Source organism: Lineus longissimus, chromosome 12 (assembly GCF_910592395.1).
Source record: "Lineus longissimus chromosome 12, tnLinLong1.2, whole genome shotgun sequence".
Lineage (NCBI taxonomy): Eukaryota > Metazoa > Nemertea > Pilidiophora > Heteronemertea > Lineidae > Lineus > Lineus longissimus.
Genome location: NC_088319.1, coordinates 13,569,212 through 13,584,065, shown reverse-complemented (window position 1 = coordinate 13,584,065; position 14,854 = coordinate 13,569,212). Strand labels below are relative to the sequence as shown.

General features: G+C 40.7%; 1 protein-coding gene across 7 annotated transcripts in view; it reads right to left on the bottom strand.

The window, feature by feature from the left end:
- The window catches only part of LOC135496922 (G-protein coupled receptor dmsr-1-like), a 123,775-nt gene that overhangs the window by 38,544 nt on the left and 70,377 nt on the right, over positions 1-14,854 (bottom strand). For 4 of the 7 annotated variants that reach the window (XM_064786513.1, XM_064786517.1, XM_064786514.1 and 1 more), the window contains exon 1: positions 11,838-11,970. The exons of the other annotated variants lie outside the window; for them this stretch is intronic. The gene's annotated coding sequence lies outside the window, so the exon portion shown is untranslated. Of the gene's footprint in view, positions 1-11,837; positions 11,971-14,854 lie in introns of those variants that run through there. 7 annotated transcript variants of the gene reach the window in all.

Sequence of the window (14,854 nt, the reverse complement as noted above, 5' to 3'; positions counted from 1 at the left end):
AACATGTCAACCAACACGACATGACCGAGCCAATTTGTGCACGCTTGGTAAATCCTCGACTAGCTCGATGGGGATCCGGATGAAGCTATTTAGCTTTGACTTTGTTGACTCGACCTACGCGCAGTTCTCTTGGTCACTTAAAGGCTCATTTTCTACTGTCTTAGGAAAGGGTTCAGGGAAAGTCTTGATAACATCGACCCCGGCCACGAAATAGCTTTCATGAAGGTTAAAAACCTGGTGCTTTTTAATTAGGAGGCAGGAAGAATGGCTAGTGCCTTGGTCTGTCGGCTGATGGCCGATTTACCGGTCAGGTATCACGAGACAGTATGATGACTGTCATATTTTTCTCCTCGATGCGTATTAGAACAATATTGGGCCTGGTCCACTCTAGAAGTACACTTCGAAATGACCATTCGTATCATTACCAAACTGTCGCCTGTCCAGTCACCTTTTTGTGCGGATTGATGCAAGGTGACGCGCTGCGCGGGGACGAATATCTACACCACGACGTCACTCTGTAGGCGCTCGATTACCAATCTTGACACCAAATGTATTGACATTGCTAAGCTTTACAGACTACGCGCGTTGTATGGGCGGAGGTAACGGAGGCAATACCGCTGGAAGTTCAGTATGTCGATTACCCCGCTACTGCTACTTTCTAATAGTTTATATAGATTATTCTCACCATGCATGGGCTTATTGGAATTCCAATGGTCCTAGGAAACAGGATATTGCCACTAGTATATCACAACTGTAATGAACGTAAGTAGCAATATTTTGTAGCCTCACTTCACCTAGTTCGCACAGCCATTTTCGAGGAAACTTTGTCCACTGGTCCAGGTCGACATCAAGTATGCCCTTAATTCAGTGAATCATTGGTCTGGTTTATGGGGTGTCCCTTCGAGAAGACCAATAAAAGGAAACTCCTGAGCTGGTAAAAGTGTGATAGGGAAACCTAACCTGCACCACTTGCTCTGATTTTTGCATGGTAGGTTTTGGTGAAATATACGAAACCGACTCCAAAATGCATATTTTCTTACAAATATGATTTATGACTAAGCTAATTAAATCAAATGTACTTCTTGAGGGTTACACCTGTTGAAGAAGAAATTGCTCTCAGATACCGACTGACCACTAACTATCGTTCCTGTATAACCATACTATAAATCTCGTTAGGCTGCTGAGACATCAAAAGTGATTCCCGAGGCGATGAAACCAGCGGCAAGTGAAGATATTTACGTTATTATGTTGCTATGTTCCATCCAATAATCGTGGGTCGTAACGTACTAAGCCATGAAATGTGGTCATTAGGCTAACAGATTATGGGCCGAGCAATAGTTCATAAGTTTGGCCGGCATTTGTTTGTTACCGATTGATACAAGATTTATGAGTCTCGTTGTGGCATTAACCAAATGATAACACGATATCCCCTAAATCCATTGAACCACATGCTTGTTCTCTTATGTTCCGTTTGCTTATTTAGTAACCATCACACTGTCATCACGCTATCAAAATATAATTTGAAGACAATTTGTCTGACTGGTTGTTAGTTAAACCTTACCCAGAGGGATCCTCGGCCCGTTGGTCACGCAACTTTATAAGCATAATGTAGTCTGACACGCAGATTACCTTTGAGAGGTCAAAGGTCAAGGTCATACGTTTAAAAGTCAAGGTAATACAGTCCCAATCCCATCTGGCATCCTTTTGTGCTTTTATGTGCGCGACATGTGCGTGCACACTTTCAGGTTACGCGAATCATCACGTCGTGATCTGCATAACTTTCGAGTAAGTTGCGCGAACATGTATGTCATCTTCATTGTTTACAAAATTTGACAGGGATACACTAGTTAAAAGATAGTTGAAAGCAATCTTATTTCCACGTTTCTTATCAAAACGCATACCAATGGAAAAGCAATTGCCCAATGATTATGGTATGGCTTCATTTGTTAACCGAAGTGTACATGTAGGAAACAGCGAACAGCAATTTCCCTCGGAAAATTATCTCGAATGGCCGCTTATGATATAGTCCCTGAGCATGCTGATCAATCGCCCCGCTTGTGTGATAGTGTCTCGCGTCGGGTAAGCTAGTCTTGTCTGTCCTGATGAGGCGACTGTCAGCTGGCACTGCACATATTAGTCTGCTAGCTAATGGTCGCCTTTTGATGTCATTGTTTTCAGAAAAACAGAATGTAATAACATCATTTTCTGTACAAATACTATTATTTGTACTATTTGACACTCCCGTCTCGTTGTCAGGTCTAATTGGTAGTATCGAGAGCTATTCAGTAACATCGTTATTAAGATGTACATGTAGTTACATGATTGTACTTTTTTAGCTATTATTTAACTCGATCAACGATCGCAATTTCCCATTCTCATATTTGTCTTCATTGTTTTGGTTAATCGAAAAAAATCTCCTCCGGGCTGCATGTAAACAATTTATTCTCTCATGCGCTTTTTATTCCCGATACTCAGTCAAGCGCCCCCGCCCGATCTCTAGTTATGTCACATTGTGCATGCATCACTCATCTGGCGCCATCCCCATCAATTTAATCTGTTTTAGGGGGAAAAATGCTGGACAGTTTAACAATGCATGAACTGTGTCTGGCCGGATTCAATTAGTCTGATTTTGCTGTTGCAATATTCATTTCTCGTCTAGTTGATAAACAACTCACTTACATTCTTTAGTCTATCTCCTGATGGTAGATATACATTGCGGACGATTTTACACAATTCCGGATGCATTTTGCAAAGTATGCAATTTTCACCTTAATTGTGGTAGCACGGTTATTATGGTCATGGTTCCACTCAATGCGATTTGGCATGAATCGCACAGCGCATGCGGAATCGCAGAGCAAAGAGAAGCCTGTGTTAGTTTGCTAGTTTGGGTGCAGGCAGCGAAGCGAAAAAATAACAAATCCTTATGACATGAGAGTTCATGATATCGCATTCAGCTAAATCCTTCCCTTGCCCTCACAGAAAACACATCGTTAAATGAGGTCATAAAATAGCATGCTGGCAAAAGTCGAGTACTGTCAAAAAGAGAGTGCGAAATAAAAAAAGGTGTTTATGACACCTTAAGTGGAATGCAACAAAGAGTGCGTTCATTACGCAAGATGTCCCTTTATTTACATTGTATTGTCACTAAAGGCATTTGTGGTGCCTAGGAGTCGTCTTATCCCATCACAACTAGGGATCAAACATTCAAATGCGAACTTTCTGAAGAGATATTGTTTCATCTTCAAATCTGCTAATGGATATTGGTGGTACATTATCTTGATAATGCCCAAAGCACACAAAGTTTCGATTCTTTGAAAGTCGTGGAAATGTGCTAATTCCATACAGAAAGTGGAGGAATCTTAATATCAGTCAGACTAACTTCTAATGCCTTTGATATGTTATTTCTATTGATTAGATAATGGCTACACTATTTTCTTTGCAATCACAATGTTTGTGAAATCAAAACACCAATACTGCCATCGCATTAGCTATTCATATGTTTTCTTAAAGCATATCCAGACAGTTCGATGGTAATTCAGTATATCCATTAATGCTGAAGAAACAACTCACGTTTCATGTTAAAGAGTATAAGGGAGTTTTTTGTCAATCCCCGAAGCACCAACGTAAACGCCTGTCGCATATTGTCCGACCTCCCGATAACAATGTCGAGCAACGGGACAGGTGTTCCCGTTGACGTTTCGGGGATTTGCGAAAACTCCTTGAATGAAGCTGTAGCGTACAATGTATATTATCTCAGACTGTTTCAAAGTGTCATGGATTTGCTTTTATACGGGAGTTCATCTAATGTGGTACAAGTTTATGTTAATGTCTATTCGCCACTGTCTCAGTCCAATTATAGTGTTTTTCATATCGTCTTCGCCAAAGGTACTCAGTTGAACTCATGAATCTGACCATGCAGATCACATTTCAATACCAATTTCTATCATCCTCCATTATTTCAACACCGTGTATCAACGACCATATTATTGATGACCTTTTGGGTTTTCATAACCGGTAAAGTGTCCAGGGTCCTGATGAAGAGCTTGATCGGATATCGAAATCCATACCCAATCTCCCCTCAATATGCCCATGTACGTTTGACATAGATATACGAGAACAGTGCATCATGGGTTACCAAGAAGGGGATATTAATGGTAGTCACTTTGATCGGAATAGAATAGTAAACCCGCGAAGGTTGCCCTCACATGTACCTCGGAATACAATTTCATCCGGTCAATATCTATTCAATTGTTGTTGTGACTATCCTAAGTAGTAAAATTATATCCTACGCAGTAAACATAGGATTACAATAGAAAAAGCCGTTTCCCCAAGTATTTCTTGTGCCACGTTCTATCATAAATCGAGGCAAATCGCCTCCAGACAAAAGGGATGATAGCTGTATGTAGGCCGTATGTGCACCCTCAGAGGATGACAGGAGTCAAACATCCGATTTGCTTTGAGACTGCTAGATAAATCGTGAGGAGTCATATACTCAAACAAACTAAGTTAAACTAACATGATCAAACGAGTGACGCACAGATATTGTTCACCTCAAAGGATGCAATTCTTGGGCAAATCTGGAGTAAGTTGATCTCTATCATAATCTTGATAAAGAATGCCAACATTTGTAATCCACCTTTGTTTTGTACTTTGTCGTGTCACTAGCTAGAACCCTGTTACAAAGTCGGAACCGATGCAAATTGGCGAAGAATTTACTATGTGCAAACTTTCATCATATATATGTTCAACAACCGAGCACGAGTGTCCAATCCTTGATAATTTACAAACCCATTTTATGACCACTTGCAAGGTCACATCGAGAGAAAAAAATTGGCGCCAAAATCGGGAGGTTTACAGTCTATCTGGCGCCTAAATTTGGCAGAAGCGTTTCCTCTCACGGTTGCCAATGCAATAGTTAGCGAACCATGATATCAAGCAACGGAACGATCAATCATCCCAGCAAAACACGCCAGTCGTCAGCTTGTAATTGATTTGCTTGTTTCGTTTTAATTTCTCAGTTCACATTGTGATCACTTCAAGGCTGTGGATTTTATCGAATGAGAGATTGACTTGTCAATCAAAATTAACGAATGATAAATTGAGTTGTCAATCAAAAACAATGTCAGGAGGTAATCAATCGAAAAGTGCACACTGTGAAATGGTGCATTGTTCTCTCCCGAATATACAATGGTTTGAAAAACTCTATGATTGCTGCATTCTATTAAAAAATCTTACCTTCATAGATGCAGTAAGTGGTGAGATATTTAAAGCTGAACTGCATGCACAAAACCAGAGCGTCCCATGCGGCAATAGTAAGACTCCGCATACATAATCACGCACAGCAAAGAAAAAATGACTTTCTTACCGCAGTTGCCCACTGGAAGTCGCTCAAAGATGTTTAACAGAGATTACACACACATGTTTGAACATTCTATAAAGGCGTATCAAACGACAGGCATTCCAAGAAGCCCAGTGGCCTTGAGGATAAGAGTGTTGACATATAAAACCAGAGGTCTCGAGTTCGAGTCCCGATGAGAGGACATTTTCATTTTTTTCCTTCCAGAATTCTCTGCGAAGGTCCGCATCGTCCCACGGCTTGCTGGTTTGTGAAATCAAGCGCATCGAAGCATTTGAGGTTTATTATGTTTCAGGCCGTATTCAGAAGGGCCTTACTGTCGTTTGAATTTCTTACTATTCCCGCATGGAGTGCTCTGGTTTTGTGCATGCAGTTCAGCTTTAAGTTAAATACGGCCCAACTGGTGGTATCCCTAAGATAGCTGATTTTGATGAGGTGTAATAGTTTTAAATGTCCTTGGATCGAGAGAGCCGCATGGTTGCAAACGATATGCACTTTTAATCTCTTTGTGCTGATATCTGAATTCGTGACCTTACAACAGTAGAGGACACCAACCATTTCGAGGGGGCATGTGATGTAATGGTAGACTTTCGTACTCTTCACGGTCATTGGTCCTTATTCACCACGCGATATCCGATGGCAAAACGAGATTAAACATTTTTGTTAACCGTTGAGCGCTTCCCAATACTGAGTTTTTGCGACTGCAATTGCTATCGTCGTTTTTGTGAAAACTGTTTACTCCAACGCATGCTGTGACAAATAATACGAAATGGCATCAGCATGGCTAAGGCCTTGGAAAGCTACCAGCTCGACACGATCGATTCTTAATGAGGCAAATCTGCTTACCAATCTTTTGCTCTGATAGTTGTCGGAAACCGCTCACCATGGCCTTAAAATATTACCAACTTTTAAATGCTGATTTCTTCTGCATCTTAGATATTAAGACTGCACTGCCGTGCTTATCATCTTTCATCCCGCTAATAGCCAGTTTATCTGCACGTTATTTTTATATCAATGCTAAAGTCTGTTATCACCATCGACCCATCCTTAAGGCATTTACCAATCAGCGGTTTATCTTTTTTTAGATTCCATCAATTGCCAATAAAAATATCGAGACAGCCGTCCCAAATCAGGCTCCGGTATAGTGCTATTATATATGTCAATTTGTTTCATTTTTCGCACTTACGGTCCATGTTCGCGAAGCTACAAAACATCTCTTTTCATTATGATTCTGATTTGGCCTAAAAGCTTCTTCTTTCGACCTGTGATATAACCATTCTTATTTTCATCTCGATCTATCCTCTACCATCGGGTGTAGTACAGGGTACACCGATATAGTCTATTTAATGAGGAGTCTTCCGCACTAAACCACTATTAAAAGGCAAGAAACTCGACACTGATTTAATTGGTTCTTGACGATGCGGAGTAATTACTAAATGGCAATAGCATTCCGCGAAGATGACGTCACTGCAGCTGCTGCCCTCTTTTTCCCCAACGCTGAATTACAGACAATGTCGGACAAACATGCGGTAGTAATGGATTCAGGCTTTCTAACTAGGGCAGTTGGATTCAATCTGGCACATGTCCGAGTGTTGGAAATACTAAATAATTGTTCTGAATATTTCTCTCTCTGACTCTATGGTATCATTCATGCTAAAAACAATGCAGGGTCAAAGATAATTGACTTTGAAATAAGCTCAAATGCGTAGAAATAAGTGTCGATGTCGGACTGTCACGTGACTAAAACGTCATCAATATCTTATGCAAATGACCTTGTGAGCTATAAATAGTAACTTCGCGGGATGCTATTAAGGATATTGTCACTGTATTTTGACTGATCCGCCCCTAAGTTTCATGGATATTGGTCTCAGTCGTCATCAAACTTGAGGGACCAAGAGGTCAGTCACAGGTGGAAAAGGCTTGCACCGAGAGTGAAAGGGATTGACTGTTGGTTTAGGTATGACTTTCATAATTATACAACTACTCCATCCTTAAGACGAAGACCACTTCATTTGAACAAATCTATTCTGTCGTCTAATTGATATGGGGCTTAGGGCCACCATAAAACCATCGTGTTGAAGTCAGATATCTAACATCCTTGTATAGAGGCATTAGATGCTACTGTTGCCTGTCACCGTTGTGATAACCCGTTAACTGACAGAGAATGATGGATTTGCCAATGGGGAATCATCATCAGGTCAGATCGTGTTATGGTTTCGCCTGCGAGTCTGTCTGCCTGCGCAGGTGCGAAAGCTCCGGAGTATTTCTGTCATATTTAATGATAAAACATGACCAGCGGTGTTGCTACAACATTTCCAACGTACGCTTAAAAGTTTACAAGGCCTAACAACATATCCGAGGCCTCGTATTCCGCGAGTTTCTCAGTTCTGAGCCACAAACCTTGTTAGTCAGCCTACATGGCTTGTTGAAATATTTGTACCTTCTCATTGCAAAGCGGACAATGCCCTTTATAAAAGAAAGCAGCGTCCTTTTTTACAGGGCTTTGTTTTACCATCGGATTTTGCCTGGCAACTTTATGATTATGCAGCAAAAGGAACAACACACAACACGTACAGCTATCATTTAAACAATGAAAGTTTCATACCTAGAGGGCAACAAATACAAACTTTATATCAATGATACGTGACATTAGCTAGTTCATCCTGAAGCTGTGACAGCGGAATCGTACAACACAAAAATAACCGGCAACTCTCATCGCGGAGGAATCCGCTAATACGCACGGCAGCAATGCTCTTGTGGGTGACTATCTTTACATAAATTAAGAAGGGTTGAATGAAATATTTCGTCTAGCAGATCATAGGACCTGCGGTATGTTTTAATGATGACATGTAAGCCACTTTTCCACGCCTAATTGATGCCTTCTGCAGATTCACAAGGTACGGATACAATAATCGGCATTTTCAAAAGTCACTCTATCATAATCGTCGTAGATGACTTCGATAACGAATAGACTGCGGGAAATGTACGGCGAGTTTCAATCTGTGGATTGTATTGTGTAGAATTAGCTAGCTGTATCCAAAGGCTACGAAGTCCAAACAAGCAGAATGAGCCAGGAAAGAACATAACGAATAAATGCATTTCCTGAGGACACCAATATCCAATCCATTAGTTTGCTTCTTTGATGGCCATAATAATCTATTACGCGAGTCAATTTCTTTTCTTTGTTCTTCAGATATCCGAGCGCAGTCAAGTGGGATTCAGCAACCATGCCTGCAGAATATACGCGCAGTATTCTTCAGCTAATCTTCAATATTGAAAACCTTAGGCCAGGTAAAGTTGAAAAGAACCAACAACCACACCGAAAAATCATATTTAGTATTTCATATATTCCCATCACTTTATGATGTTTAACATCAGACCAAACATGCGTAGCCCCTGCTGATAGCACTTCCATCATATGAGTTTGATTTCTGATCAGTGCTTATTAATCATTTCATTTTGGCTACTGTATTTTAAAGTGGTTGGCATTGTGTTCTTTGGTCGTAGTAAGGACGTTTTTCCCTTGAAATGTGTCAAATCTGAAGTCTACCATCGATAAAAAAGTGCCCCAGCCCTGATTTCAACTACACTTTCGAATAAAAATCATTTTCTATACTGTACCTGGCCTACAGGTTTAGTTCAATTTAGGCGTTTTCCCGCTGTTGCCACTGCCACAGTAAAACTACGTTCAGCAAAAGCGGCTTCTTTATTTTGAGTGACCTGCTCCTAAGTTTGTTGGACATGGGCCTCAGAGGAACACCAAGTGTCAGAGAGATAGACCGTAGCTTTAGGTAAGACCTTCCGTAAATTTCGAGTGATCTTTTCCTAAGTTTGATTGATATGGAGCTAAGTACCTCCATAAACCACCGTGTGGGAGACAGACATTATCAAACATCCCAGAATAAGTAAATTAGCTGCTACAGTTGCCTATCGCAGTTGTGATAACCCATTAACCGACAGAGATTGATAGATTTGCCAATGGGGAGTTCATTAGGTCAGATCGTGTGATGGTTTCGCCTGTCAGTCTATCTCAAGGTGCAAACGTATTTCCTTCATAGTTCAGGATAAAATATGCCCATAGGTTATAAAACAACATAACAACGTCACGCTGAAGGTATCCAATACCTAACAATGCATCCAAGGCTTCGAGTCCCGCAAGTTTCTCAAAAATAATCATTAGCAACAAAGCTAATTAAAAAGTCACCCCGGCCTATTGTATATTTCCTGTTTTATTTCCCACAGGCCAGGCACATCATGTTCGTCTTTAATCTAATGGTAAAGCGGAAAATGCCCTTTATAAAACAGTGCAGTGCCAATCCCATTGGCAGTAAAAGTTTCTAATTCAATGGGTATAAAAGTTGGCAACAAATACAAACTTCCCACTAATGACGAAACGGGTTTAATTCGTCCCGAAGCCACCTCACAGCGCCAAATTTTACCGCTATCACTGCCGCGGCAATAATCAAGTTCGGAAGTATCATAACATTTTGTCGGCAGCACAGGTGGATAATCCTTTACTGCCGAATACAATAATACAATACGGCAGCTTGAGCGGATCGTATTTCTGTGTCTGTCTTGGAGACAGGCTTGTTTGCAGACTCGAGTCCTGATGGCCCCTGTAAGACTATAATGGAAAGATTACACGCGACTTGGCATGCTGTTTGATCCCTCGCGTTCAATTCAATGATCAGGCTGGTGTGAATGTAATCTTCGATCCCGGGGAATTCATACCATGATAAAATGGGGGGGGGGGGGGGGGGAGGGGGATTAGCTAAACACTATCATTGTTTTCGAGGCCATTGGTTACCATGGATTACCATTAACACGGTTGGACTAATTCCCACGTGGCAACGAACCAGGTTTTTACAACTACATGTACCACTAAACCGTATTCGAAAACTTGCGCCGCCAAGGAAGCGGCGATGCTTACGTGATCGGAATGGGATAAACTCATTCAAGTAACTGATGATAGAACACTAAATTGTACAAATCAATAAGACGTTCGAAGAAAAAAATACGCTCCTAAAGATGAACTAGTCCTGAGTAAACAATAGTAAATAGCAGACATATGCAGTTGGTGAGATATTTATCTGAAATTCGTCTAACAATGGAGAAGCCACAGAGTTCGTCAAGAAGAATGGTATTTCATTATCTCTTCGCGTTCTTTGTCATCATTGCTGCCTAACAATTCTCACAATAAATCCTGAAGGATTTTACATTCTTGAATAATTGTTTCAAATGATGTTGACAGCATTCCCAAGCGGAAGACTATTACGCAACAGCACGAAATAAAACTGTCTGGGGTTTTGATTAGTAAATTGAACACGTCTAGAAGGCAAGAGCAGACGATGCAACGGTTGAATACGAAGTGTTGATAACTTTTTTTCGTGAGAAAAGCAAAGCAACTGGCTTATTATCGTCTGGAAAGATGACATACCTCTCCCCTTTTACCGCAGAAGTAGAAGAATCCACTTGATGTTCATGTATAAAGGAATTTTGTTGAATATTAAGAAACAATTGGCCTAAGATTATAATCTTGTGCATCTTTATATTTCATTATTCCTTGAACTATCATTATTGCAGTTTGACATTAATCCTTGCCAATATCAGTGCGCGAATCACGAAAGACTATAACATTTGTCAAAGAAGTTGCACCTGGGAAATTAAACAGTTCACAAATATTTGTCAAAGAGGACATCTAAACGAGGAACAGTTCAAGCGATAAATGAACTTACCGCTTCGACTCAACTATCAGCGGTCTCTTTTGGCATTGTTGATAATGGGGAAAAAAAATCGCCTGAAAGTAACTGAATGCAAGCAAGATACTACAGCTAGCGGCGGTTAAAATGTTAGAAAACTTACGTAAATATTTCGAACTTTTATTGACTCTGTCGAACTAAGATCGACAGATTGAATTACTCTCACTAACCGAAAGCACTGCCACTGGGAGTGATGTTCAAAGCTGCCTTTGATCAAAGCAAATGTCTTCGGCACAATCGAATTAAATATGGTTTAGAAGCCTACTCATCAAGGCATTCATACGGCTTGTAAAGATATTCTGTTTGTATTATCAATCACAAAGGCTTCAAATATTGACATGTTAACCCTAATGGAGTTTCTGGTTTCGATAACCGATTTACAGATGTAGCTGATCAATACTGAGGCTTTGATAGATGTCGGCCAGATGTAGCGCGGTTCATCACAATCAATTTACACCGGACATTTGAAGATTCAATTTGCCTTTTGAAGTGCGAAGCAAGCATGGCTTGTCATCAATCTCAAATAGCCGTTGTTACAGCGAAGTATTAAAGGGATACACCGTTCGTGTACTAGCGGTCCAGTAAAATAGAAATGCAGTTACAAACAATACCGTAGTGCAGTTATCTTGGATACAAATTTGCTGAAATTTTACATCGAAAAAAGCGGAAAAGGGTTAATGACAATTCCAGAAATAAGAAATACAATGAAAAAATATGCCTACCTCAACAAAGCGAATGTCGCATCCAAGGACTCAGTACTTTATCCGTCAATATCCCGATATCTGAACCGATACTGAGCTTACATTAGCAGTATTCCAGGTACGCCGTAACTAGGAGCGCGCGGCAGCTAGAAGCATGTCGTCACATCGATGCCGATAAGACAACTGGATGCAACGATGTAATCGCATCGGTTTTAATGCTCACGCGTATGGTAGGCGGGAGGGGACTGAGGGAGAGTGTCAGTATGACAGCATTGCTAAACATCAGTTTTAACACTCGAGTTGTCTGAAATATAACTCTGAGACTATAGCTAGAGGTACACTTTATCAGGACACGAATTACCATTCAAACTAAATGATATACTCCTGTTCAAGAGAACATGTCACTCCACTCAATTTGAAGTAAAATACTGAACACTTATCCCAGCCTTTTATTAAGCTCTTTTTTCCTGCAGAGTGCTCTTTTCCCTTGAAATTACCGGTACCATACATATCAAGTAGAAAACATGCCAACGCGTCAAATCGAATCGATGCTCAATATGATAGTTGGAGAGCAACAAATGTTATCGTATGATACTTAATGCGTCTAGGGGCAGTGTCAGTGTTGCGGTTAAGACTGAAGCACTGATGGCAGTGCCACAACTAGTGTTAGTGCCAGCATCAGTGTAACAGTTAGGAGCCAGATGTGTACGTGATAAAGAGATTTTACTCTCTTACTGGCTGTTTTATATTTTGACCGACGTAAACACGTCTCTGGGTTTTATATAGCTCACAGTTATAATAGAACGCAGCTAAAAAACACAAGCACAAAAAATATATGAACGGCCTGGCACCATGTTGCTCGAGATTATTAAACCCGAAGGTGAATGGTTTCGTCGTTGATTGCTGCATTTTCAAACATTTTTCTCTTCCGCTACAGCCGTTGGATGCAATGGATAATTTCCGCAACCTTATTACGTGACGGATGCAGAGATCTACTCACTCGGGGTAGTACGTGTAGGACAATCCTACTTCAAAGCCATTAAGAGGTTTTCCATGCAGGATTGGCGCAGGCGGCAGGAGTGGTGATGAGCCTTAAGGGAGGAAGCAATCAGCATGCGGTATTCCAACATGACATTAAGTGTTTTTCAGAAAGATCCAGTGAAAGGTACTTGGCAGACGACGGCTAAACTGTAATAGTGTGATCACAAATAGTAAAGTTACACAGTGGCATAGTTGACCGGCTGTAGTTGACTCTGTGAAAGAGTATTGGCGAGTCCTACCCGAAGGATAAACCTGTGTTTTGCAACTTATGGAGTTTTGCAATTCTGTTTGGACTATACTTCATTGAATGACCATCTCCCTTTGAATTAAAGGGCAGCAGCACTCAAGCGCCAATAGACGAATGTAACTGCTAGACTATATGCGGCTGATTCGCCCATTTCTGAAAGCATCTTAAAATTGACCGGAACTAACCAAATAGAGCATTCAAGATCGACTCATTGCAAATGAACACGCTGGATATGCATTCCCTTTTGTTTCGACAGTGCAACCGGAGTCTGGTCCAAATACTGGTTCCGGAAATCCGCCGGGAGAGGCTGTAGAATGTCACTTCTTAACTGTAGTTCTGTTTGAAAGCATGGTTTCGAATTGTCTGATTTTTTGAAGTGGATGCACGGATGGAGCAACCAACTGGTTATGTGCTCAAGCTGAAACTAACCCAGGGGAGTTGTTAAAAGTTGCTGAGTACCGCGCCCACGTGTGCCGCATTCACAATCGCCAAAAAAGAGATGTACTGAGTGCTTATATTGTCGAAACGATGGTTAGCAGCGCTAAGGGAATACAATAACAGTTTGACACCAGGCTAAATTTTAGCGGAAATACTTTTGTTAGACTTTCTCAGCTACCAGCGGGAGGGCCAAAAAGTGATGGAAACTCTTCAACAGACACATGTGGAAGGTTTTTATTTCTATTATCAAGACTAATAAGACACTTTAATTCTCATCAAAACCCACTTAATATTTGTTTATACAGCATATTTTATGGGTATAGTCATAAACACTTAACAAGCTTTAAGCAGAATCCCGACAACTGAGTTTTGGTGTAAGATCACGTTCACCACCCCAAGATGCCTTCATTGAAATTGTGATCATTTGTTGATAACGGCAAACAATTAAGCCAAAACTTCTAATGGAATTGCTCATAAAAAATACTCAGATCCGTGACAGGTCAGTGACAGATCAGGGCCGTCCATACGGAGACCATCAACATGGGAGAGATGTCGTCGTATCGATGAATATCTGAATGGGTGCGGTACAGGGGCCTTATCGAAACACGCTCACCACGCCTTGGAAGAGAATGAAGAAACAGATCCAATTGCAAAACGAACGCTGACGACAAAGAAGAAAAGAAAACACACTCCTGCAGTTGGTTGATCGCTTAAGAGTGCACCACAGTCACGTTTTGTGTTTTTGCGAATATCCGCAGCATCATAACAACAAGGTTTATGAAAAACACATCGGCATTTTCGAGTAGGTTGTTCCCGACTCAAGTAGGTTTAGATTGCGACTGATCAAAGATCAGAGGATCAACAAAAATCAACAAACGAAACAACACGCAATCAGTGTAACGATGAAAGGTTTTGGGGGAAATCTGTGCAATATGGCGTGTACCAGGGAGGGCACATTAACAGAAAATAAGTCGAATTCGAGCCGTTCGAAGCATTCAAGTAAATTTTAGTAAAGAATCAACTATCGTTATTTTTAGGCAAGGGCAATATACTTTATTCATCAAATATGAATCAAGTGCAATTTGAAGACAGTATAAAGTGCACAAAGTCAGGTTTCTTGTTTCTTTTACCAACTGGAGGAATTAGTGCATGAGAGTGCTTTAGATAATTCAAAAGTTAAGGAAAGTCCTTCTTTACGAGAAAGTTTGGCAGCATGTGGCCTACAGAAGTTGTGAAGACACTGCAGAAAGAAAATGATTTGAGCAAATTGAAGAAACGTCATCGATCATTTTGATCGTTAATACAATACCTC